Source organism: Sus scrofa, chromosome 1 (genome assembly GCF_054392235.1).
Source record: "Sus scrofa isolate SSC_HxYL_T2T_F1_AM1 chromosome 1, Sscrofa_HxYL_maternal_Yorkshire_Landrace_v2.0, whole genome shotgun sequence".
In the NCBI taxonomy this organism is placed as follows: Eukaryota; Metazoa; Chordata; class Mammalia; order Artiodactyla; family Suidae; genus Sus; species Sus scrofa.
The window spans coordinates 166,815,885-166,841,092 of NC_139383.1; the positions used below are offsets into that span (position 1 = coordinate 166,815,885).

The 25,208-nt window shown below is 34.5% G+C and overlaps 1 long non-coding RNA gene across 5 annotated transcripts in view; it reads left to right on the forward strand.

Moving 5' to 3' along the window:
* LOC110261625 (uncharacterized) overlaps positions 1–25,208 on the forward strand; it is a 128,507-nt gene that overhangs the window by 16,668 nt on the left and 86,631 nt on the right. Inside the window, exon 3 of one of the 5 annotated variants that reach the window (XR_014841143.1) lies at positions 20,996–23,586. The exons of the other annotated variants lie outside the window; for them this stretch is intronic. This is a non-coding gene — a long non-coding RNA (uncharacterized LOC110261625). Of the gene's footprint in view, positions 1–20,995; positions 23,587–25,208 lie in introns of those variants that run through there. 5 annotated transcript variants of the gene reach the window in all.

Below are 25,208 nucleotides of genomic sequence, written 5' to 3' on the forward strand. Positions count from 1 at the left end.
AAAGAAATCTTCTATTTTAATAATATAAACCTAGTTTGACTGTATTTCCCACTGATAAAAATGTAGTATCCTATCTCAGAGTAATATGAACATAGAACTAAATGTTATCATCCAATGGCACATGGCATTGACAAGGCAGAAGAAAGTCTCCGGTGTGGTGAATTGGTGTTAGGTTTAAAAAAGTACCACTCTTCTTAAAGCCACAGAGATTCCTTAATATTAACTGAAAGGTCTATCTGCTCACATTCTAAATTATAGAGAAGCATATTTTGTAAAAGATGACTGCTCCAAAATAAACATACACAGCTTATATTGTGAAGTTCCTTTCACCTCGTTGAATTTCTTTATGCCTCTATTCTTACCTGATTACAGATGAGAAATCTAGTACAATTAGCACTTATTTAACATCATTGTTCTGACAGATACTGGTAGGATTCACATACTTAAACATTTCATATTAGCAACCATCTTTTTGACCTCATTTGACAGGTAAGGAGAAAGGTCATGAAAATTTTAGCATTGTACCTGGAGTCTAATAACTAGTGGCTACCTATTGCCTCCTTTGTTAAAGCTTGTTAGCCAAAGCATTGCATAATCATAAGCCATTCAAAGTGTTGCATAAGTATTTTCAAAAGCTCATCAGAAAGCCTATAATGCCTCCATATGCCTTTCTGGGTATGTTATGTATGCCTCAGTATCAATACGCTATGAGAGCAGCATATGGTTCTTTGATGGAATGTAATGGAAAATGACAGGCTGTTTGAAGATGCTCTGTCACCAATTTCATGAATAATGTATTAGTGTAACAGGTATAATCAGTGTCATTTAAGCCTCCAGCCTCCAGAGAGACAACAGCAGCATGCCGAAAAACCGATTATCTCTTTGGATGTTTTAAATGGGAATTTTATTTCAAATATTACTCCTTTATTTTGAAATAAGGTTATATATTTCCACGCAGAAATGAAACTAAAAATAATTACAGTATTTTAATAATTGAAGTCAAACTTGATTTAAATCCAAGAAATTAAAAAAAAATACTTATAGGGACACATCTTACATACTTAAAAATTGTGAAATTTTATTACTCAGATATTTTCAAGGGTAAATGCTTCACAAAGTTACTGATATTAGAATCCTAAAGATAGAATACTTTATAACATGTTCTAATCTGTTAGAATAAACCTTCCATATAAAATATAGTAAAAACTCTAATTTTATAATAGCTGTTTTCACATTGATCCAGAAAACAACTTTCAGGAATCTGATAAAATTAGTATGATTAGATAGCTTAATAAAATAGGTAACTCTTTTTAATATAAATTTGTTTAACATGAGTCATTCTTCTAAAATTGAGACAAATAACATGTGCCCGACAGCAAGCTATGCCCTAGCTGGTAACCCTGCTAGTTATGGTAGGCTTTCATTTTTACTGATTGTTTTTTTTTTCTCCCAGAAGAGTGAAGGGATTGACTGTTTTTAATGAATATGCATATAATGTATACAGTTAATCCCTTGGGATAAGAATCACTGCATTCTCATTTTTAAATTTCCCCACAAGGCATACAGATTTGTACATAATGTACTATACAAATATTATTCCATTATCACATTGAATATAAAGGTAAACACATTTTTTAATAAGAGGGAAATCATACTTTGCATACTGATAGCTAAGTCACTAGAATTGGTAATTTTAGCATTAACACGTGGCTTAAAAAAGGACTATCATGCATTGTTACAAGGAGCATGTTTTAACAATTAACAATGGCATTTAAACAAATTGCATTATAGTAATCATTTAGGTCAGTTCCACAAAGGTATATCTTTGACAAAGTGACCTAATTTTTATAAGTTGGTAATAGATCACAGGAATCACTACATATGAGGCTTTATATCTATTTTCCGGTCCATCCTTCCCACCTAAATACTATCCCCTTTAAAAAATCCCTGGAAACAGACTATTTGAATATTTTCAGTGACAGTTGCTTTAAGCCACTAAGTTGGTGGTGATTGGTTATAGCAGCAATAGGAAGCCAATATACCTTTCACTTTCCTACATCCACTTCAACCATTTTTCCTTATCTACTGCTTGATACATCAGATTTACTATTCAATGACCATATCATTTTACTACCTAATAAAGTCCAGTGCTGAAATCTAAATAGATAACATCTTTTTTCTCCTCCGAGACGAGAGATAAAATCAAAATAGAAATCATGTTTTTCCTCATCTAACTTACAACTTATTACTCACAATCAAGTTCAGCTTCCAAAGTCACATGCCACCCACTTTTGAGAGGCCATCTTGCTTAGCTAAATCTGCTGCTCTACAGCCCTATTGCCTTTTTACTGCTGAAGCCACTGGGAAAAAAATGAGGTAAAGAATGGGTCTGGCTAAAGTTGGTGGCATTTTGGCTAGAATTGGAATATATTAGGGAAATACTGATCCATTTAGTGTTTACTGGGTAGATTCATAATATTTATTAAGCATGTAATTATTATTTATTGATCTAGGCAGAGATAAAACAGAAAAATATACATGTACTTTCACCATGGAGCTTCATTATCAATTATATATCATTAATGTTGGATGAATTATTGTACAAGAAGCTTTTGAAAATCTGTTTCTGTTTACATAAGGGAAATAGAGACATTATGGTAGGTGTTTTTCAAATGCCAATTTCATGGCAAAAATAGGTATAAAAATTTGCTGTGGTAGTGTTGATAATGTTAGAATAAATGGCGGTAGGCATTGAAAAGCAATTTAAATTTGTAAAATTGTCCTACAAAATAAATCAGTGAAGGTGTATGTGAGTTACAAGGAAGTATTCAAATTCTCCATATTTCATAAATCTTAGCTATAGAAAAGCACAAGTGTTTTAAATTCTAATGAGCTCTTCAGAAATTATTTTTACAACATATACCATCCTTTTGTACTTTTCAATTAGTTTTCAAAACTTTTTTAAATGTTAAATTGCATGTTTGAAGTAAAGTAATATCCTTTCCATAAAGTCCTAAAGTGATGCTTTGTTTATAAGTAATCTTGGATTTGACCTAAGAAACAATCAATTCAATGGTGCTAAACCAATAACAAATTGGTTTGGCTTTTACAAACTGAATTTTATAATTTAGAACCTCTTTGTATTTATCTTTAGGGACATTGGATTAAATAACCTCTAAGCACAATCAGCATAAAGTAAACATTTCAATGATAAGTTTTGGCTTCTAAATCTTAGTGAATTCATTGTTAGCCTAGTATCTTCCATTTTCTCCAATAGGCTTCTATTCTCTGCAGTAACTTCTAAGACTGTGAAAACAACTGTGGTCATCTAACTCAGGAAGACAATTAACAATACTACTGACACAGTTATCAACTGATTTTAATGATTCTCAGCATAAAGCCAAAAATAGGTTGGAATCATTGAATGCAGTGTACTAAGAATTATAAATGAGCCAACTGATATTGCTATTATTTTTCAACAGTTTAGTTTAGAGAAGAATGTTGGAGACAACTTTGACCCCTGAAGTGGTGTTTTTGATAAATCCACACTTAGCTTTGAGGAGACAATCTTTGTATTTAAACCTAGTGCTAGGAACACCTGCAAAAAAAAAAATAAAAAGTTAATTTGATAAGAATTTAATCAAATAAAACATCATATAAAAATTATAAGGTTAAGTACATCAATGAGGACAATAAGATGATCTACAACTTCATAGATACACCTGTGCTAAGTACACTATATTCCAGTGCCTAAGCCTGCATTGAGATTGAGTCCCACTATTAACAAATAAATACGTATATCTCCATTACAGGCACTATTTAAAAACAGTGTTGACCTGTGGTACCTAGGATTTCTCCAGGAAATACATTACAATGTTAGTCTAGATAAGCTACAGTTAAAAACAGTATCTAGGTAGTTGGCTACTTAAATATCCAAGATTTAAAAATGACCGGAAGACTTCTTCCAGATTCTAAATTTGTAGCCAGTTTATTCACTGGCAGTTTAAAAAAACAAACAAACAAAAACTTGAGCAGTTGTATTAATATATTACTGAGCAATAAGTAAAATATCCACAGAAAAAGGATATATGCACCAATATTTTAATACTGCCTGTAAAAAAACATAAGACAATGTATTAAAGAATGACGCTCAATTAAAATTAGCTCTATGAAAGTTTTTATTTGTAAGTCTTAATCTTGGATATTTAGCGAAGCAAAATAAAATGCATCTGTTAATAATCAAAATTTTAAAAATTGGCTGAGCAAAGCTGTGTTCCATTTAGCTATGCCTTATTGCAACTAAATTGGCTGTAGGAAGAAGTCAGATTTGTAGAAATATGACTTAGTCATCTAAAATTATTGGATTTGCTGCTTGACAGAGCATTTACCCTAAAACTTGACACTGATTCAAGGAAAATATCTTTCTCCTTCACAATGTAGGAGAGATAACTGAATCCCAGAAAAGGTAAGCCACTTGACCAAGATGACACAAGTGATTGGTGATAGATTAAATTAAACTCTTTAAATCATTCAGAACTTCAATAAAAAGACTACACAAGTGAATACCCAGGTCTTAGTGCTCTTTTTGTGTAGTTAATACAGTAACACTTAGGATTTTCTGAAAGGAGAAATTATACTGATTTCTTGAATTATTTTTGTAACTTATCTACTTATTTCTGGGGTATTCTTCCCTCAATATTAAGTTGCTCTTTTTTTTTAATCTCAATAACCTCTTTCCCTTATATCTTAATTAGATAAGACCTTCTCTTAGTTGACTCTTGGCCTTTGTGAAAATGTAATTATCATCTCCCTTAATCTTTTAAACTCCTTGTTAAATATTTCCTTTGACATCTTCTATATCAACTCATTCCTTAGTGAATAGGAAAATGAGTAAACAGGAGTGTAGAGTTGTTTTTTTTTTTAATTTATGAATGATGCTCAGGGTAAGCATTCATCAGTTTTGAGTCAGTGAAGCTGTCAGACTGAAGGAGAATGTCACAAATGAGAAAAAAACTAGATGGTTAAGAAATCTCAGTGTTAGAAACATAATCCATTTCATTTTCTATAGCAATAAGATAACCAATAAATGTTTCTTTGACTCAGTCAATAGCATTTATAGTATGGGGATCTGTACAAATACAACTTTTAAAACTGACTTTGTTTAGGTGCAAATTAAAAACGTCCATTTTAATTGTACAGGTCAATGAGTTTTGACAAATGCACACAACCATGTATTCTCAACCATAATCAAGATATTAAACAGCTCTATCAACACTAAGTTCCTTTTATCTATTTCAAGTCATTTTCTTACTACCTTCCTCTTTAGCAAAAACTGGTCTATTTTTGTCGACAGAGATTAGATGTCTTTTCTAGAGATAGATAACAAAATGAGTGATACTATATATATTCTGCTGTATCTACTGCTACTCAGTGTGATGTTTTTGAAGTTCGTCTATGTTGTTAACATGTACCAATAGTCTGTTGCTATTTATTGTGGAGTAGTATTTCATTGTATGGAAATATCACATTCAGTTTAACTATTGCTAGTTGAATGATGTTCTAATTGGTTACTAGTTTGGGGATACGAAGAATAGATACGAAGAATAAATACGATAGGAATTTGAGTTTAGGTGAACGTATATTTTCATTTCTTCTTGGTAAATAACAAGGAGTAGAATTGCTGAATTATGGTCTGTGTATGCTGAACTTTTAAAAAATGGCAATTACATAAGATAACATGAGTTTGAAATTTTATATCAACAAATGTAAGAATTCCAATTTGTCCACATCCTTTCTTGCCTTTTTAAATTTTAATCATTCTACTAGGTTTGTGGTGGTACCATGTTGTAGTCCTAATTTTTCTTCCCTAATCAGTGTTGCTGAGCAACTTGGCCGTGTGCTATATATCAATCACATTATCTTCTTTGGGGCAAGTTTATCCCATTATCTAAGCAGACTGTAAATTTTTGACAGAGGTGTTGTGAATATCTTTTCCCAGCTTATAGCCTGTTTTGCCCTATCTTGTAGTGCCTTTTCAAGGGCTAGTTTGTGACTCCTAACGAATTTGTCCCTTTAAAAAATGTTTCCTTTTCCTGTCCATGATTTATGTACTCCACCTAAAAAATCTTTAACTGTTCCTAAGTTCTCAAGAATTTTCCAGAAACTTAGATTTAAACCAGTTCCAAGAAGCTGAGAGACTCCTCCTGCCCCCAAGTTAGCTAAATAAATGAAGCAGCACTGTCAAACTTTTGAAAGTCAAAATTTAAATTGTTGAAGGAAGCTAGAGGTAGAAGAAACATTCTATACTGCGGACTATTAAAAAGTGATAAGAGTTTGGTGGGAACCACACAGCTGGGGATCAATGGAGGAACATCTTCAAATAATAAAAACATACTGTAAACCCAGAAAAATATGGGCAAAATACTTGATCACACACAAACACTGAGAGAATTCATTCCATTTGAACTTTCAACTTCACTATAAGACATATTTTCACAAGTAGAAAGAAAATTATACCAGAAGGAAATAACCCTTACATAGAAAGAGGGCAGAAGGGAAACAGACACAAATACCTATAAAACACTTTTCTTAATAATAGCCTCTTTTTTTTTCTAGAGTTTGATAAGCTTAAGTGGTAAAGAGTAAGAATTTAACAGGTTCTTTACTGACTTCTTAAAATTTGGATAACCATTCCCCCTTCTGCCTTTAATTCTGTATTTTGATTCCACAAAAATTATTTACTAGGCTAAGTCTAAAAAGGAAAATTGCCTTAGAAGCTTATTTCAGTAGGCACACCACTTGAAAAAATAGTATACAAAGCAAAATGTGCAAATTTTTTCATACCTTAACTCCTTGAGTTTGTATCTTCCATCTACTCATAGAATAATCAGAATGGCTTCTTCTCATAAGTCAGGTTTCCAGTTCCATGTAATTTACTTGGAAACCCTCACTGACAACAGAATGATTTTCCTGTGGTACTCTATTCCATAGCATTCTGATGATTTCTACATAGCTGATAGCATACGCTTTTATAAATATGTATTTGTACCTTGTTAAATTCCTTTCTTCCTGATGAGTGCTCAAATTCCATTTTACTATTTATATATGATATAACCTTGGGCAAGTTATTTAACCTGCCTGTGACATAGCCTTCATCATAAAAGTGGGAATTAAATAGTATTTATATTTCTGAGGGTTCATAGGAAGGGAAACAGGTTAATGCAAGTAAAGGTTAAATTGTTGCCTGGCCCATTTAATAGTTCAATAGCTATTAGATGGTACCATTATGGTTATTAATATTAGAGATAAAAAGTTCCCTGAGAACAGACACTGTATTCAAGACTTTGTGCCCTGTGCCTGATTAGCACAAATATTTAGCTAAGTAAGTGAATAATACATTAGACACCTTCTCTTTAAATGAAAAAAATACATATTTGAACATGATTATTTTCAGTAATCCTATTAACAAGGTGAAAAGTACATATATTTAGAGCTGCAATGAAATTGTTATTCCAGTACTAATGGCAGTTTTATAAAATACTACCAACTCTTCAGAAAACATATTATCATGTGCGTCCAACCTCTTGAAAGTATTTTTAATCTAACAATTTGAAAGGAATATAGTAGAATATACATATTTATATAGTTATACATATGGAAGAATGAAGGAAATATCTATCTTAGCAGATAGAAACATATTTGTTCAATCTATATTACAAAAACTATAGTAAATACAATAATACATATAAGACAACAATCTATTTGGAGGGATATTATCAAGTATGAAGGTTGAGGAGACTATAAAATGTCATATACAGGGTAAATTTTGTAACAGTAAGTTTGAAAAGAAACATACCAACCTCCAGTTGCTAGACAATTAAAATTTAATACTGATAAAAACATCAGATTGAAGGCTATATAGAAATATATCAAAAACACTAAAATATTTCAAAGGGTGTTAGAATTTTTTAAATTCAATTTTTAGTGTATATATATGTCAACATAGAAATGAATAAGCATACAATTTTAATCAACATTTCAGCAACCTGTAACACTTCAAAGGTATAAAGTGACAAGTTTTTCATATATATACTTCAAACACACTAGCCTAATTGATTCCTTAATTTGACCCACCTATTTGCATTTCCAGCTTATATGGCAAAAATAAAAATAAGCTTTCTGTCTAAAATAGGTGTGTCATGAGGAAATTCACTTACATTTGGTATATTTTGTCTGTCCTAATCACTGCTTACTTGCTTTTTGGTTGATGGCTATGCCTCAACTTCCATTTTTTTAAAGATCTTTATTTTTTCCACTATAATTGATTTACAGTGTTCTGTCAATTTCTACTGTAGAGCAAAGTGACCCAGTCATATATGTATATATATATATGTATATATTCTTTTTCTTACATTATCCTCCATGTTCCATCACAAGTGACTAGATATAGTTTGCTACGTTATACAGCAGGATTTCATTGCTTATCCACTCCAAATGCAATAGTTTGCACCTATTAATTCCAAACTCCCAGTCCATCCTGCTCCTTTGCTCTCCCTCTTGGCAACTCGAAGTCTATTCTCCAAGTCCATGAGTTTCTTTTCTGTGGAAAGTTTTATTTGTGCTGGATACTAGATTCCATATATAAGTGATATCATATTGTATTTGGCTCTCTCTTACTGACTTACTTCACTTAGTAAGAATCTCTATTTCCATCCATGTTGCTACAAATGGCATTATTTTGTGTTTGTTTATGGCTGAGTAGTATTCCATCATGCATTTATGACAACCCACAGCAAATATAATACTCAATGGAGAAAAAGCTGAAAGCCTCCCCACTAAAATCTGCAACAAGGCAGGGATGCCCATTTTCACCAATTTTATTCAACATAGTATTGGAAGTCCTAGCCACAGCAGTCAGACAAACAAAAGACATAAAAGGTATCCAAACTGGAAGAGAAGAGGTAATATTGTCATTGTATGCAGATGGCATGATAATATATAGAGAAAACCCTAAGGATGCCAGACAAAAAACACTTGAATTGATCAACAAATTGAACAAAGTAGCAGGATACAAAATTAAAATTCAGAAATTGGTTGCATTTCTGTATAATAACAATGAAATATTGGAAAAGGCATATAAGAATACAATAACTTGTAAAATCACACCCCCAAAATTAAATACCTAGGAATAAACCTAACCAAGGCGGTGAAAACTGATATGCTGAAAACTATAAAACATTAATCAAGGAAACTTAAGAGTATTCAAGGAAATGGAAAGATAGTCCATGCTCCTGGGTTGGAAGTATTAATACCGTAAAAATGGCCATGCTACCCAAAGCAATCAGCTTCTATTTTCTTGGTTTTCCCTTTTACTGACTGTAACTAACTTAGCCTGTTTTGACAGAGAAATGTGCATACTTCCTGACCACTGCTGATTTGGTTTTAGACTTGCTGTTGCATTTGAATCTTTGTGCTTCCTTTATAAAGACACTGCAATTAAAAATATAGAATTCATTTCTTAGAGAACATAGTATTGATGAAAGTAAATTAAAATCACAACTAGTCATGTTGAGTAGATTTATAATTTTTTTCTAGTTTTTCTGGAAACACAACTTTATGTAGCTAATTCATTAATGTTTCTGTTCAGCATGTTCCACTTATCATGAAAATGTAATTACTTTCTGATGCCATAATACTTGAAACTTTAAAAAATCATATGCTGTATCTTATATGGGTATAAAATAAGTAATTGAATTGCTAACCTTTTATTGAGGTTATTTTTAACCAATATTTTTATGTATTGTAATTACTGAACATAGTTGCACAGAAAATTTTAGAAAAACATGTGATCTTTTTTCGCAGAGGATATTGACAAGAGAATTGCCCAATATGGTCTTGTCAATAGTCCTTGACATACACAACCAATATTTTTTCTTTTCAGAAAATTTATTCATGTAAACTCTTTTTACAAAACATGTTTCTAAATTGAAGTATTCGCTTTTGTAAAACAGTTATATTTTTCCTTTTTTTTCCCTTTTTTTTTTAAATTTCCCCAATACATTATTTTATCTTCTACTGTAAGCGTGGTGATCAGTTACCCTGGAAGTCCTAGCCACAGCAATCAGACAAACAAGAAATAAAAGCCATCCAAATAGGAAGAGAAAAGGTAAAACTGTCACTGTATGCAGATGACATGATACTATATATAGAAAACCCTAAGGACTCAACCCAAAAGCTACTTGAACTGATCAACAAATTCAGCAAAGTAGCAGGACATAATATTAACATTCAGAAATGAGTCACATTTCTGTATACTAACAATGAAATATTAGGAAAAGAATACAAAAATACCTTTTAAAATTGCACCCGAAAAAATAACTGGGAATACACCTGACCAAGGAGATAAAATATTTATGCTATATTTTTTAATATTCACTTCTTGTTATACTATATAGAATATAAAAAACATACATTATTACCTGTTTTTTGAAGTAAATTTTTCATGAACTTAATTTACTTTTATTTTTTTAAATATTTTGTCCTTTGTCTTTTGTCCTTATAGGGCCCCACCCGCAGCATGTGGAGGTTCCCAGACTAGGGGTCTAATCAGAGCTGTAGCCTGTAGCCGCTGACCTATGCCTCAGCCACAGCAACTCAGGATCTGAGTCGCATCTGCCACCTATACCACAACTCACGGCAATGCCTGATCCTTAACCCACTGAGCAAGGCCAGGGATCGAACCCAAAACCTCATGGTTCCTAGTCAGATTTGTTTCTGCTGCACCACTACAGGAACTCCTTAATTTACTTTTGATGAAGTTTTTATAACTGCAATCTTTGTTTGAAAAATAACTTCATATTTAGGATGGCACACTTAAATTGTAAATTTTATATGAGTTCTTTCTAGCTCATATGTTACATCTTAAATTATGCTTGTTATTTGATACAAAAAATGTTTAAAGTTTTCCTTTAGCCAGATATAATTTCTTTTTTATAGTTGCACAAGGATCATCGCAACCCAATTTTATAGCATTTCCATCACAAAGCCCTAGCACAACTCCCTAGCTCCCAACCTGTCTCCTTTGAAACCATAAGTTTTTCAAAGTCTGTAAGTCAGTATCTGTTCTGCAAAGAAGTTCATTGTGTCCTTTTTTTAGATTCCACAGGTAAGTGATAGCATATGATGCTGGTGTCTCACTGTCTGACTGACTTCACTTAGCATGATAATTTCTAGGTCCATCCATTTTGCTGCATATGCCATTATTTCTTTCCTTTTAATGGCTGAGTAATATTCCATTGTGCATATGTACCACATCTTCTTGATTCACTCCTCTGTCAATGGATATTTAAGTTGTTTCCATGTCTTGGATACTGTATAGAGTGCTGCAATGAACACAGGAGTACATTTGTCTTTTTGAGTCATGATTTTCTCTGGAAAATGCCCAGGAGTGGGATTGCTGGATCAAATGGTAATTCTATTTTTAGTTTTCTGAGGAATCCCCATAGAGTTTCCCACAGTGGTTGCACCAATTTTCATTCCCACCAACAGTGTAAGAGGGTTCTTTTTTCTCCACACCCTCTCCAGCACTTATTGTTAGTAGACTTTTTGATGATGGCCATTCTGGCTGGTGTAAGGTGGTACTTCAGAGTGTTTTTGATTTGCATTTCTCTAATAAAATTAGTGATGTTGAACATCTTTTCATGTGTTTTTTGGCCATCTGTATGTCTTCTTTGGAGAATTGTCTGTTTAGATCTTCTGCCCATTTTTTGATGGAGTGGGTTGGTTTTTTTTTTTGGTATTTAGCTGCAAAAGGTGTCTACAAATTTTGGAGATTAATCCCTTGTCAGTCTATTCATTTGCAAATATTTTCTCACATGTGTGGGTTGTCCTTTTGTTTTGTTTAGGGTTTCCTTTGCTTGCAGAAACATTTAAGCTTTGATTAAGTCCCATTTGTTTGTTTTTGTTTTTATTGTCATTAAGAGGTGGATCTGAGAAGATATTGCTGTGGTTTATGTCCAAGAGTGTTTGGCCTAAGTTTTTTTCTAAGAGTTTTATGGTCTCCAGTCTTATATCTATTCTTTTTTTTTTTTTTTTGTCTTTTTGCTATTTCTTTGGGCTGCTCCCACGGCATATGGAGATTCCCAGGGTAGGGGTCTAATCAGAGCTATAGCCACTGGCCTATGCCAGAGCCACAGCAACACGGGATCCAAGCCGCGTCTGCAACCTACACCACAGCTCACGGCAACGCTGGATGGTTAACCCACTGAGCAAGGGCAGGGACCGAACCCGCAACCTCATGGTTCCTAGTCGGATTCGTTAACCACTGCGCCACGACGGGAACTCCATTATATCTATTCTTTAATCCATTTTGAGTTTATTTTTGTGTATGGTGTTAGGAAGTGTTCTAATTTCATTCTTTTACATGTGGCTGTCCAGTTTTCCCAGCACCACTTACTGACCAACCTATCTTTTCTCCATTGTATATTCTTGCCTCCTTTGTCATAGGTTAGTTAGCTATAGGTGTGTGGGTGTAATTCTGGACTTTCTATCCTGTTTCACTGATCTATATTTCTGTCTTTGTGCCAGTACCATATGGTTTTGATGATTGTTGCTTTGTAGTATAGTCTGAAGTCTGGACGCCTGATTCCTCCAGCTCCATTTTTCTTTTTCAGGATGACTTTGGCTATTTTGGCTCTTTTGTTATTATTTGGTTTGTTAATGTGGTGTATCACACTGATTGATTTGTGGATATCAAAGAATCCTTGCATCCCTGGGATAAATCCCACTTCATCATGATGTACAATTCTTTTAATGTATTGTTGGATGTGGTTTGCTAGTATTTTCTTGAGGATTTTTGCATATATGTTCATCAGTGAAATTGGCCTGTAGTTTTCTTTTTTTTTTGAGATATCTTTGTCTGGTTTTGGTATCAGGGTGATGATGGCCTCATAGAACGAGTTTGGGGGTGTCCCTTCCTCTGCAATTTTTTTTTGGAATAGTTTCAGAAGGAGAGGTGTTAGCTCTTCTCTAAATGTTTGATAGAACTTGCCTGTGAAGCCATCTGGTCCTGGACTTTTATTTGTTGGAAGTTTTTAAATCACAGTTTCAATTTCAGTACTTGTGATTGGTCTGTTCATCTTTTCTATGTCATCTTGGTTTAGTCTTGGAAGATTGTACTTTTCTAAGAATTTGTCCATTTCTTCTAGGTTTTGCATTTTATTGGCATATAGTTGCATGTAGTAGTCTCTTATGACCCTTTGTATTTCTGTGATGTCTGTTGTTGCTTCTCCTTTTTCATTTCTGATTTTATTGATTTGAGTCCTCTCTCTTTGTCTTGATGAGTCTGGCTAAAGGTTTATCAATTTTGTTGATCTTTTCAAAGGACCAGCTTTTAGTTTCATTGATCTTTTCTATGGTTTTCTTCATTTCTATTTCAATTTCTTCTCTGATCTTTATGATTTTTTCCTTCTACTAACTTTAGCTCTTGTCTGTTCTCTCTCTAGCTGCTTTAGATGTAAAGTTAGCTTGTTTATTTGAGCTTTTTCTTGTTTCCTGAGGTGGGATGTATCGCTATAACCTTGTGTCTTAGAACTGCTTTTGTTGCATCCCCTAGGTTTTGGAGTGTTGTATCTTTGTTGTCAGTTGCTTCTAGTATTTTTTAATTTCCTTTTTGATGTCTTCAGTGATCTATTGGTTTTTTTAGTAGCATGTTGTTTAGTCTCCACGCATTTGTGTTTTTTTTTGCAATTTTTTCTTCTTGATTTTCAGTCATAGAGCGTTGTGGTTGGAAAAGATGCTTGATATGATTTCAGTTTTGTTATAGTTACCAAGGCTTGATTTGTGGCCCAGAACATGATCAATCCTAGAAAATGATCCGTGTGCTGTGTATGTGTATTCTGATGTGTATTCTGCTGCTTTGGGATGGAATGGCCTATAAATATTAAATCCATCTGTTCAAATGCTTCTTTCAGGGTCTGTGTTTCTTGGTTGATTTTCTGTCTAGATAATCTGTCCATTGCTGTAAGTGTGGCATTAAAGTCACCTGATACTATTGTGTTATTATCAATTTCTCCTTTTAAGGTTGTTAGCAAATGCCTTATACATTGATGTGATCCTATGTTGGGTGCATATATATTTCTAATTGTTATATTTTCTTCTTGGATTGATCCTTTGATCATTATGTAATGTCTTTGTCTCTTATAACATTCTTTATTTTAAGGTCTATTTATTCTGATATGAGTATTGCTACTCCAGCTTTCTTTTGATTCCCATTTGCATTCTTCCATCCTCTCACTTTCAATTTTTATGCATTCCTAGAAGTAAAGTGGGTGTCTTGAAGATAGCATATATGTGGGTCTTGTTTTTGTATCCATTCAGCCAGTCTATGTCTTTTGGTAAGGGCATTTAGTCCATTAACATTTAAGGTAATTATTGACATGTATGTTCTTATTGCATTTTATAAACTCTTTTGGATTTGGTTTTATTGCTCTTTTTTCTTCCCTCCTTCTCTTGTTCTCTCCTCTTGTGGTTTGGTGACTCTCTTTAGTGTTGTGTTTGAATTTATTTTTCTTAATTGTTTGTGTATCAATTGCAGATTTTTGGTTTGCAGTTGCCCCGAAGTTTTGATATAGGAGTCTATATATATACGAGATTGTTCTAAGTTGTTGGTCTTTTAATTGCAAGTGCATCTCCAGTGTCCTGCATTTGTACCTTCTTCTTCTCATGATTTCTGACCTTGGTAGCATGTTTGTGAGTGGATGATTTCCTACCTTTACTGAAGATATGCCTTTACTGGGGAACTTTGTCATTTGTGGTATTTTTGTTTCTGGTTGTGACCTTTTCTTTTCTGCCTAGAGAAGTTCCTTTAGTATTTGCTGTAAAGCTGGTTTGGTGTTGCTGAATTCTCTTAGCTTTTGCTTATCTGTGAAACTTTTGATTTCTCCTTCAAATCTGAATGAGAGCCTTGCTGGGTAAAGTAATCTTGGTTGGAGGTTTTTTCCTTTCATCACATCAAGTATATCATACCACTCCCTTCTGGCCTGCAGAGTTTCTGCTAAAATATCTGCTGATAACTTTATTGGGGTTCCCTTGTTACATTATTTGTTTCTTTTCCCCAGCTGCTTTGAGTGTTTTATTTTCTCTTTGTCTTTAATTTTGGTCAGTTTGATTAACATGTGTCTCAGGGTATTCCTCCTTGGGCTTATTTTTATGGCACTTGTTGTGCTTCCTGGATTTGAGTGAGTGGTTCCTTTCCCATGTTAGGGAAGTTTTCCGCTATTATCTCTTCAAATATTTTTTTCTGTCTCTTTCTCTTTCTCTATTTCTGGTACCACTATAATACAGATGGTTTGCATTTAACATTGTCCCAGGGTTCTCTTAGACTGTCTTCATTTCTTTTCAATCTTTTTTTCTCTTTTGTGTTCTACATCAGTGATTTCCACTAATCTGTCCTCCACTTCGCTTATTCGTTCTTCTGCCTCCTGAATTCTGCTGTTGGTTGCTTGTAATGAGTTTTTTATTTCAGTTATTTTGCATCTTTGCTTAAGTTTAAAATTTCTTTGCTCAAATTTGCTATAAATTATCCGAGTTCCCATTGTGGCTCAGTGGTTAACAAATCCAACTAGGAACCATGAGGTTGCGGGTTCAATCCCTGGCCTCACTCAGTGGGTTAAGGATCTAGCATTGTCATGAGCTGTGGGGTAGGTTGCAGACACGGCTTGGATCCCACATTGTGGCTGTGGCATAGACTGATGGCTACAGCTCCCATTCGACCCCTAACCTAGGAACTTCCATATGCCACACAGGTGCAGCCCTAGAAAAGGCTAATAATATAATAATAATAATAATTTTCTGTAAATTAATAATCTTTGTTTCCAGTTTATTTCCAATGTCTTGCATCATCTTCAGCATCAACAGTCTAAAGTCTTTTTCCTGGAGGCTAATAACCGCTAGATCACTTGGCTGTTTTTCTGGTTTTCTTTCTTATTCCCTTATCTGAGTTATAGTTCTCTGCCTTTTCATTTTTATAGGTTTTTGGTGTGGTGTCCTTTTTGCAGATAATAGAGTTGTAACCTCTCTTACTTCAGCCCTCCCGCCCCTTGTGGCTGAAGTTGGTATGGGGGCTTGGTGTTGGGAGTGTCTGATGCCTGCCTGCTGGTAGGTGGGGCTGATTCCTATCCCTTTAGTGGGTGGGGCTTTGTCTCTGGGTGAGATTAGAGATGGCTGTGTGCCTGAGGGGTCTTTAGGCAGCAGGTTAACTGATGGGTGGGGCTGTGATCCCACCTGGCTTATTGTTTGACCTGGGGCTTCTCAGTGTTTATGGGTGGGGCCAGATTCTCCAAAAATGGCCACTTCTAGAGAAACACACTAGAGGAATACTCCCAAGACTCTTGCCTCCAAAGTCCTTCCCCCACAATGAGCTGCAGTCACTCCCTGTTTTCCCAGGGGATCTTCCAAGAACTGCAGTCAGCTCCAACCAAGACTCCCAAAGAGCCTCCACCCTGTCCTGGGACCCAGTGCACATGAAGCCCTGAATGCCCCTTTCAAGAATGGGGTCTCCATTTCCCCCATTCCTGTGGAGCTCCTGCATACAAGCCCCACTGGCCTTCAATGCCAGATGATCTGGGGGCTTTTTCGTTCCAATCCCAAATCCCCAGTCATGGGCACCTGACGTGGGATTCAGAATTCTAACTGTATGTGGGTGAGTCTCTGTGATTCAGTTACTTTCCAGTCTGTGGGCTTTCCATCCAGTGCCTATGGGGTTGCTTATACAATGTAATCACCCCTCCTACCATCTTGATGTGGTGTCTTTTTTGTCTTCTAGAGTAGGATACCTTTTAAAGATTTCAGTCCATTTGGTTGAAAATTGTTCAGCATTTTGTTGTAATTCTGTTGTATTTATGAGAGAAAGTGAGCTCCAGTCCTATTCTGCCATCTTAATCTGGTCTCCCAAATTTGTCTGGACTCTGAGGAGATAGACAGGCACAAGAGGCTTCTGCTTCAGTTCCTCATAGTTTAGGTGAACAAGAGAAGTCTGCTCTGGATCTCTTCATGGTCATCCAATTCAGATATAATTTTTCTAAATGATGGTTTTATTGCAGTTATACATAGAAAAATTTCAAAATCCCAGGAATAAGTTATTAAAATACTTTCTAGAATTTTGACTTAATTTATATTATAACTTTATTCAAAAAATATTACTTGGATTATAGTGTTTAGTAAAATCAAATTTAGTGTAATATTTAAATATTTTACCAAATATTTGTTTATTGAGCAACAAAAGCCTCCATTTTCCAGTGATTTAATTCTATATTTTCCCTTTGAGCCTATTGGATCCATTTCTTTTATTGATATTTTGTCCCACTCTAATTTGTCATTCATAAATATATGACATTTTTCTCGTTTATGTGCCTTCTTTCCAAAATTCTCTATTTTTCTCCTATTCCATTTGAAGTGACTTTCCAGTTAAAATAATTTTTAGAAAATTAGAAATATATAAAAAATATGTAAATCTGTACCCTCACAATTATTGTAATATATATATTCATTTCTGTCCTTATTTGCAAGATTTGAAGGTATCCTTTCTTTTTTTTTGTTTTTGCCTTTTTTAGGGGTGCATCTGTGGCATAGGGAAATACCTAGACTAGGAGTCAAATGGGAGCTGCCGCTGCCAGCCTTCACCATAGCAACACCTGATCTGAGCAGTGTTCTGTGACCTATACCACAGCTCATGGCAATGCTGGATCCTTAATCCACCGAGCAAGGCCAGGGATCAAAATCACATCCTCATGGATGCTAGTTGGATTTGATTCCACTGAGCCATGATAGGAACTCTGAAGTATCATTTTTTATGCTTTCAAAAATATTTCATTTCAAATCAAATCTGATTTTCTCTGACAAGGAGATTCTCAGGGTACCCAGAAGTAGAAATTATTTAAAAAACCCAAAAACCATTTTTAAAAGGAATGTGTTTTAATATAGTTTAAGAAAATATTAAACTAAACATTTTAGTAAAGTTCAAGAGACAGATCACTGAAAAACACACTGCAAGGTTTAAAATTGTTACATGTGTCTTTGAATTATCATAATAAGTGTAGTGAAATGCAGCCATGCTGAAGACATCTATTCACAACTAGAAAGTCAATAAATGGAATCTTAAACAGACTCTCATGTTATTTAATTATTTGTGGATAAAAAATAACTTGTAATTCATGACTATGGATTTAATTAAACATTTTTTGCCCCCTAAAATGCTTGAGGGAAATTGAGGTTGCAAAAAACTTAGCTTCTAGAATAAATTATATCTTGGATTGCCTATGGTTTTCATTGAAATGCATAGTTGTGCATTAGGACACTTCATAATTATTTTGATAATTCCATATTAAATTTAAATTGTCAATTTGGAGTCTGGCAGTGAGCAAAGGCAGAAAAGAAGTGGAAAATAAAGCTTTAATCCATGTTTATGTCATTCTTTTCTTTTGTTTCATAAGTGCTGAAAGTTATGCTGGTGTCTATTGACCAAGTTAATGAAAATGGTTCTTAGTACCTTATAAAATTAAAGAGTTATATAAAGAACTGGAAAAGTTGTCATTAAAGTGGTAGATAGAAGTGATCTTATGTCGTGTTATTTTACCGCAATGGAAAAATATTTAATAATTAGAAAAAATAATCCAAAGGCATATATCTTGAACTACTTCTCACTTCATGGAGAAAATGAACTACCAGATTCCATAAATCAGTAGTCAACATTAAAAAAAAAATCTATTGTCATATTCAAATGAAAGAACTAAGAACCAAAAGTCAGATTTTTTTTCAGAATTATAAAGATGGTAGCTACAAAATGAGATTTAAATCTCTTAATTATGAGTCTTTTGTGATTGGGGAATGTGGTCAAGCATGTGGTCAAGCATGTAAGAGCAAGTTCTCAATAGTAGAACATCATTAAGCAACTACTATATGAGAACTGTTTATATCCAGTATGAAAAAAAAAATAACTTTTTTTTTTTTTTTTTTTAGTTGTAAGGCTAGATTTAGCCTGAGAGAGTTTCACAATTAATCCCAAATATATCATAAATCAAATCTGGTCTATAATAAGCAAAGTGGTTGTGGTTGTTTTATTTAATGCTGCCCCCCTTTTTTAACTTAAAAGGCAAAAGCTATCTCCATAGACAAAGTTGTGGATTTCTTGATTTCTTATTCTAAAGTAATTTTGTTAAAAATCAGATTTTCTTTTTAAATAATTGGAATATATTTTAGATATCCCAAATTGTTTTAAATTAGTATAATGAACAGTTGTCTATCCATCAACCATCTAAACAGAGTATTAAAAATCAGTTGAGGGTGTGGTGTAACCTTCCATTTTATTCGGAGATAAAGATATGTTGATTTTGAAGTCTGGTTGTCCTATGCATGATTTCTGTTCTTACTAAATTTATCCCTAAGCAATATAAGGTATGATTCATCCATGGTCAAGTTTAACTTAACTAATATCTTTTTTCATGTTCATCTAAAACTTCTTAATTTTAACTTTGTATTCCTTAATACTTACTACATAAGTATTGCAGCAATAGCCCATTTGTTTTTACTGTAATAGCATTTAACTATATGATCATAAGATAAACTACCAATTTCTATTGAAGGAAATTTAGGATGCTTAGACTTTTTCACTATTAAAAATAATGTTGTTATGAGCAATCTTGCAACTAGTTTCTTATCTAGATACATATGCAAGAATTACTCTAGGATGATACCTAGAAATGTAATTGCTGGATGATTGATCATGCACAAACTCAAATTTAAGTGTTTGTCAAATAACTATTCTAATGATTTTACCACTTTGCATGATACACAGACTTAAACATAAGGGAACTTAACATAAACTTTTGTGCTTCTCTGGTTTGTACATAAGGGTTTGTTTTTTCCTGCTTTAATGTGTATTTCTCAGATCATTAGTGAGAGTAGTAACCATTTCATGTTTTCTATTTTGTGAATTGCTTTTTTCATGTCTTTTGTTCACTTCTTTGAAGTTATGTTCCACCTGTTTTTCATGTAACTAGAGAAATTCATTATATGTAGCCATTATGTATAGAATACATAATTTAAAAAATTCTAGCAAAGCTTAATTATCAATATTTTCCACATTGCTTAGGAAAGTTTTCTTCCCCTGGTGTCATAAGACGATATTCTATATTTCCTTCTGTGTTCAAAAGATTTTCCTTGACAGTTACAACTATTTATCCCAATTAAACTTTGCATGTCATATGGCGTAAGTATGCAGAGTAGCTCCATACAAGTAACACTTTTTTTCACCACCATTTTGTAAATTGTCATTTTCAAATGATCAGCCAGAAATCTTGATCTTTAGCCAAATTTTACATATATATCACTCTACTGATGGGCTCTGTATTTTGTCCTGTTTGTTTTAATGTTTATATCCTAGGCTAATACCATACTGACATGATCATAACTTCAAAATAAGCCAAGATAATTTATGGAGAAGTTCCATTATTTTGTTCTTTACAAGTATGACTTAGTTGCCCTTAGACATTTGCTCTTAGTTTGTTTCAGGTAAAACCATGCCATATTTCATAAGTAATGACTATTTTATATTTATTATTACAGTACTAAAGATATAGGTTGATTTGGAAGAATATTTTATATTCCTCTTTCATGAAGCTGATACATCTTTTTCTATTTTAATAAAATTTTACACTTTTAATCATAAACTTTTTCTACCCCACATTCCCAAACAAGGGAGATATATATATATATGTGTGTGTGTGTGTGTGTGTGTGTGTGCACATATATACATATAAATTTGGATTTAAAAAAAAATGCCAGTACTATAATTTAAAAGATTTCCATTTGATTTATAATTTTATTTTGTTGATTTTTATATACTTTAATTTTATCCTAGTTAATTTAAAAAAGACTTGATTCATAGACCTTTAAAAAAAATTTTTTTTAAAGTAAGCCATTGTGTTTAATACTTTTGTAGCTGCCACCTGCCTTGTTTTGGAGAAGAATCCCCAGGAATAGATTGTGATAAAATTATTTTATCATGTAGTTTATTTGGCACATGAGCCAAAGAAATACTAGCAAACCAAGAAAATGTAAGAAGATGGAAAGAAGCCAATGGATTGTTTCTAAGGGACCTGGAGCTCATTTCTCCAAGGGATTAGGAAAACAGCACAGTACTGTCAAAGACTTGCCAGTTCCAATGGATGAGGATTGATTCTGGGGACAAAAACTCCCCAGTATATTTGGCTCTCTGTAAAACAGGCTGAACATGCTTTTCTAACAAGAATAAAGCCCAGGCAGAGGCACAAATAGTTGCTATAGGCAGTCTTTGGCATAGACAGTTTGATCAGAGGATGTGGGCATTACCAACAGTGTCTACCATTTAAGTGCTTGGGTTCACTCAGACTGTGGTTACATCTGGTCTGTTTCTCTCATGTTTCAAGGTAGTGGCCAGTTTCAATTTCAGCAGGCCTCCCCAGTTAGTTCCAAAGTCATGATGAATATTTGTTTCTTCCCTCTTCTACCACCTCTTATACTCAGCCAAATACCTCTATGATTACTTTGGGTTGCTTTCCTGACAGAGTTAAATAGACACCTACTCCATAAGGGGTCTGAACCTCCAGTCATTTTACACGGATCAGATTGTTGTTGTTCAGATTGCAGAGTGTATGGCACCTCAGTGGGTCCATTGAATTTGAGACATGATTAACCACAATCCCATGATGTTAATCCTGTGTTCTCATAATAAACAGTCAATCATCCTGCCAGAATGGCAATTTTTTTTTTTTGCCCAATGGCCTATGCACAGGAGAAACAAAATAAAACCTGGTGGTAGCTGTACTTTGGGTTTAACTAAATACATACTCTGAATTTTGATGAATTGTCCATCTTTGCTACCAGCCTCAGAACTAGAATATCTAATCTATCAAGCTATCCTACAAGAAGCAAAAACATCCAAGTGGGAACACAGATGTGATAATGAGAGAAGTCACTCTACTTTTCAGCCCTTGGTTCCTAGATATGAGGCCTGCATCCCTATACAATAGTGAATTCTTTAAAATTGATAACACATTCTAAAGGACTCTTTGGATAAGCTCTTAGATGATTCCAAATTTGTTTCTGAGTAGACTGAGTAAGTTTAGTGTTTTCATGGTAATCCTTAGGAAAAGAAATTGATTATAAAAATCATATTTCTGATAAAACAAAGATTAAATTAATTTGGTTTCCTAAACTGAATGAAAACTTCCAATTCTCTCATATCTGGGAAAAGGTATTCATCTTGGCTCAGAGCAGAGCAGGGCCATTGGGATGACAGTAACCTCTAGAGGCTGAGTGAATCATACTAAAACCAGAGCCAAACTCTAGTTCAGACCCATTTCTGCTTGGGTGGACACAATCAGCCTCTCATCCTAAATGTCCAACAGAATAAAAATGACTGCTACTGGCAGAAGATATCATACACATTCCCCATAGTGTTCTTACACAAAAATCCTGACAGAAAAGCTGGGCATGTTAAGATGCAATCATATGGTCAAGATTTTGGAATCAAAGAACTTCAAACAGTTAATATGTTAAGGAAAAGAGAAGAAAAGTTCAGCAACCTGGATGAAAAAGATTAAGCATCAGAATCTGTAAACATCACAATCTACAACTGCAAAATATTTGAATTAAGAATTTATTGGACAGGAGTTCCCATCATGGCACAGTGGAAACGAATCCGGCTAGCAGCCATGAGGTAGATTCAACCCCTGGCCTTGCTCAGTGGGTTAAGGATCTGGCATTGCTGTGAGCTGTGGTGTGGGTTGCAGACATGGCTTGGATCCTGCGTTGCTGTGGCTGTGGCATAGGCCAGCAGCTGTAGCTCCAATTGGACCCCTAACTTGGGAACCTCCATATGCCATGGGTGCAGCCCTTAAAAAATATTTATTGGACAAAGCAATAAGACTACCTTTTCAGCCTACTATATTCCCTGATATGAAATTGGATGTTTCCACTGCGATTCTTTGTGTAATCTGGGTGGATGGATTTCAGGATACAGCAGCTGGGGCACCTCTGCTCCACCTACCTCCTCAGAGAGGGGGATATCCATGACATGTTTGCCGTGTTGTGAGAAAGAAACAAGGTGGCAGGTGTGCATGATGCCTCTGACAGTATAGGTTTGGCCTTGGCATGCCACTGTCATTTCTGTACATGTAACACTGGCCAAAACAAATCCCATGGCAGGGCCTTAAGTCAAGGGAGGGGGAATACATTTAGCATATAACAAGGCCATGGATGGTAGAGGAAGTCAAGAACTTTAATCCCAGTGAGCAGCAGAAAGGGAGAACAGTGTTAGGAAGGGCTGTGGAACTTTGATGTGTGATTAAGGCAAATTTATAAATCTGTATTTGAGGGTAGAGTGTTAGTGGAATGAATGTTTATAAAATTGTGTAAAAAACAGATTCTGCCTTAAAAATAAAATTTACATAGTGTAAAGGCTAACTATATAAAATTTATACATTAGAAGAAAATAAAGAATGCTTTTATTAGAGTAGTGAAGACTTTAAGACAAAAATAAAAAAGATAAAACATTTAACTGAGTATACTGACATTTGCAGATATATATTTCCAGTAGTATCACAAGTAAAATAAAGGCATATGGTCAATTCTGAAATTACATTTACAGCAACCATAGTAGACATGACTTTTCTTCTACCTAGACTCTTGTCTCTTCTTCACATCCCATGACCACATTCTCTGGAGTGGCTTATCTCTAACACAGTCCCTGCTTCATCCACTCTGTTGCTAGTTCACTTGAGCCCAGATGTTTCTTAACTTAAGGACTATTCCATTCTTTGGTCACCTGAGTCTATAAGTGGTTTCTTTCTAGTGTCCTGTTCAGGCCACATTTTCTGATCCAGTATTTTAAGGATTCCTTGGCCAATACCTTCACAACTTTTCATAGTGTTTCCTTTTCTTGTTTTCTTTTTAAACTAAGAATAATTTATTCTCTTTTGACTTTGCATCTATCTGTATTCATCACAGCTACCATTTAGGATAGAATTCAAAGGCAGGAGTTGTATAGCTCACCTGTCTTATTTCATATCATGGCTCCATTTGATGCTTGGAATTTTACTTGAGCTCATTACATAAGTTTTCCATACCTCTCCTCATTTGGAAAATAAAAATAATAAGGCTAACAATAATAAGCAGTAAATGAATTAATTCCAGCTGGGACTTAGAGCAGTTTCTAGCAAAACTATGAGCTTAAACCATATGCTCTGCTCTCTTCTATTGAGTCTTCTCACTTTGTCTGAGATGATCCTTTCAGTGTAATTCTTGCCCCTTATGCTGTGATCTGTATCTCAGTCTCTTCTTTGCCTTCCAGATACCTCAATAAATTATTCTCCCTTTCCTCTATTATTTTCCCTTTCTTAACATTTTCTCATCAGAACTTAAATTCCTCTATAGAGTTCTCCCTTCCTAAAGAAAACCTTCTCCCAATCCTCTCACCTTTCAGCTTCCATGCTTTTTAAAATCCATTGCAATGTTGATCATTAGCCAACTACTCCATTAAAATTACTCTTACATTGTCATCAGTTATCTCTTAACAAGTAAAGTCGTCCTGAGTTTTAATGTACCCATTCCATAGTTTGTGGCCCTTTCAGGTCATTGATATAATGCAATGAAGGTGAAATTAGTCAAACTGGGAATATTTAGAAAGACACCAAATATTCTCCCAAGCACGGTTCAGAGAAAACAGCTTTCTCAAAAGTTTGGCAGACCCTTATTACCCACCTCAATTATCACAACAACGTCTATCCTGTAATTATCTCTGACATAGGGATTAACCACCAACTCTGGCTGTACTTTTGGGACTGTGGTTTGGAGCGATAAGAGGAAATCTGGCATATCCTTTGGCAGTAATAAACTCTAGTCACATCTGGTAATTGTTCTTTCTCCTAAAGCATCCTGGTGTGTTAGGATAGGAGTCAGCAGTATTAACATTTATCAAAATTATGAGGAGTTCCCGTCATGGCGCAGTGGTTAACGAATCCGACTAGGAGCCATGAGGTTGCGGGTTCGGTCCCTGCCCTTGCTCAGTGGGTTAAGGATCCGGCGTTGCTGTGAGCTGTGGTGTAGGTTGCAGACGCAGCTTGGGTCCTGTGTTGCTGTGGCTCTGGCGTAGGCTGGGGGGCTACAGCTCCGAT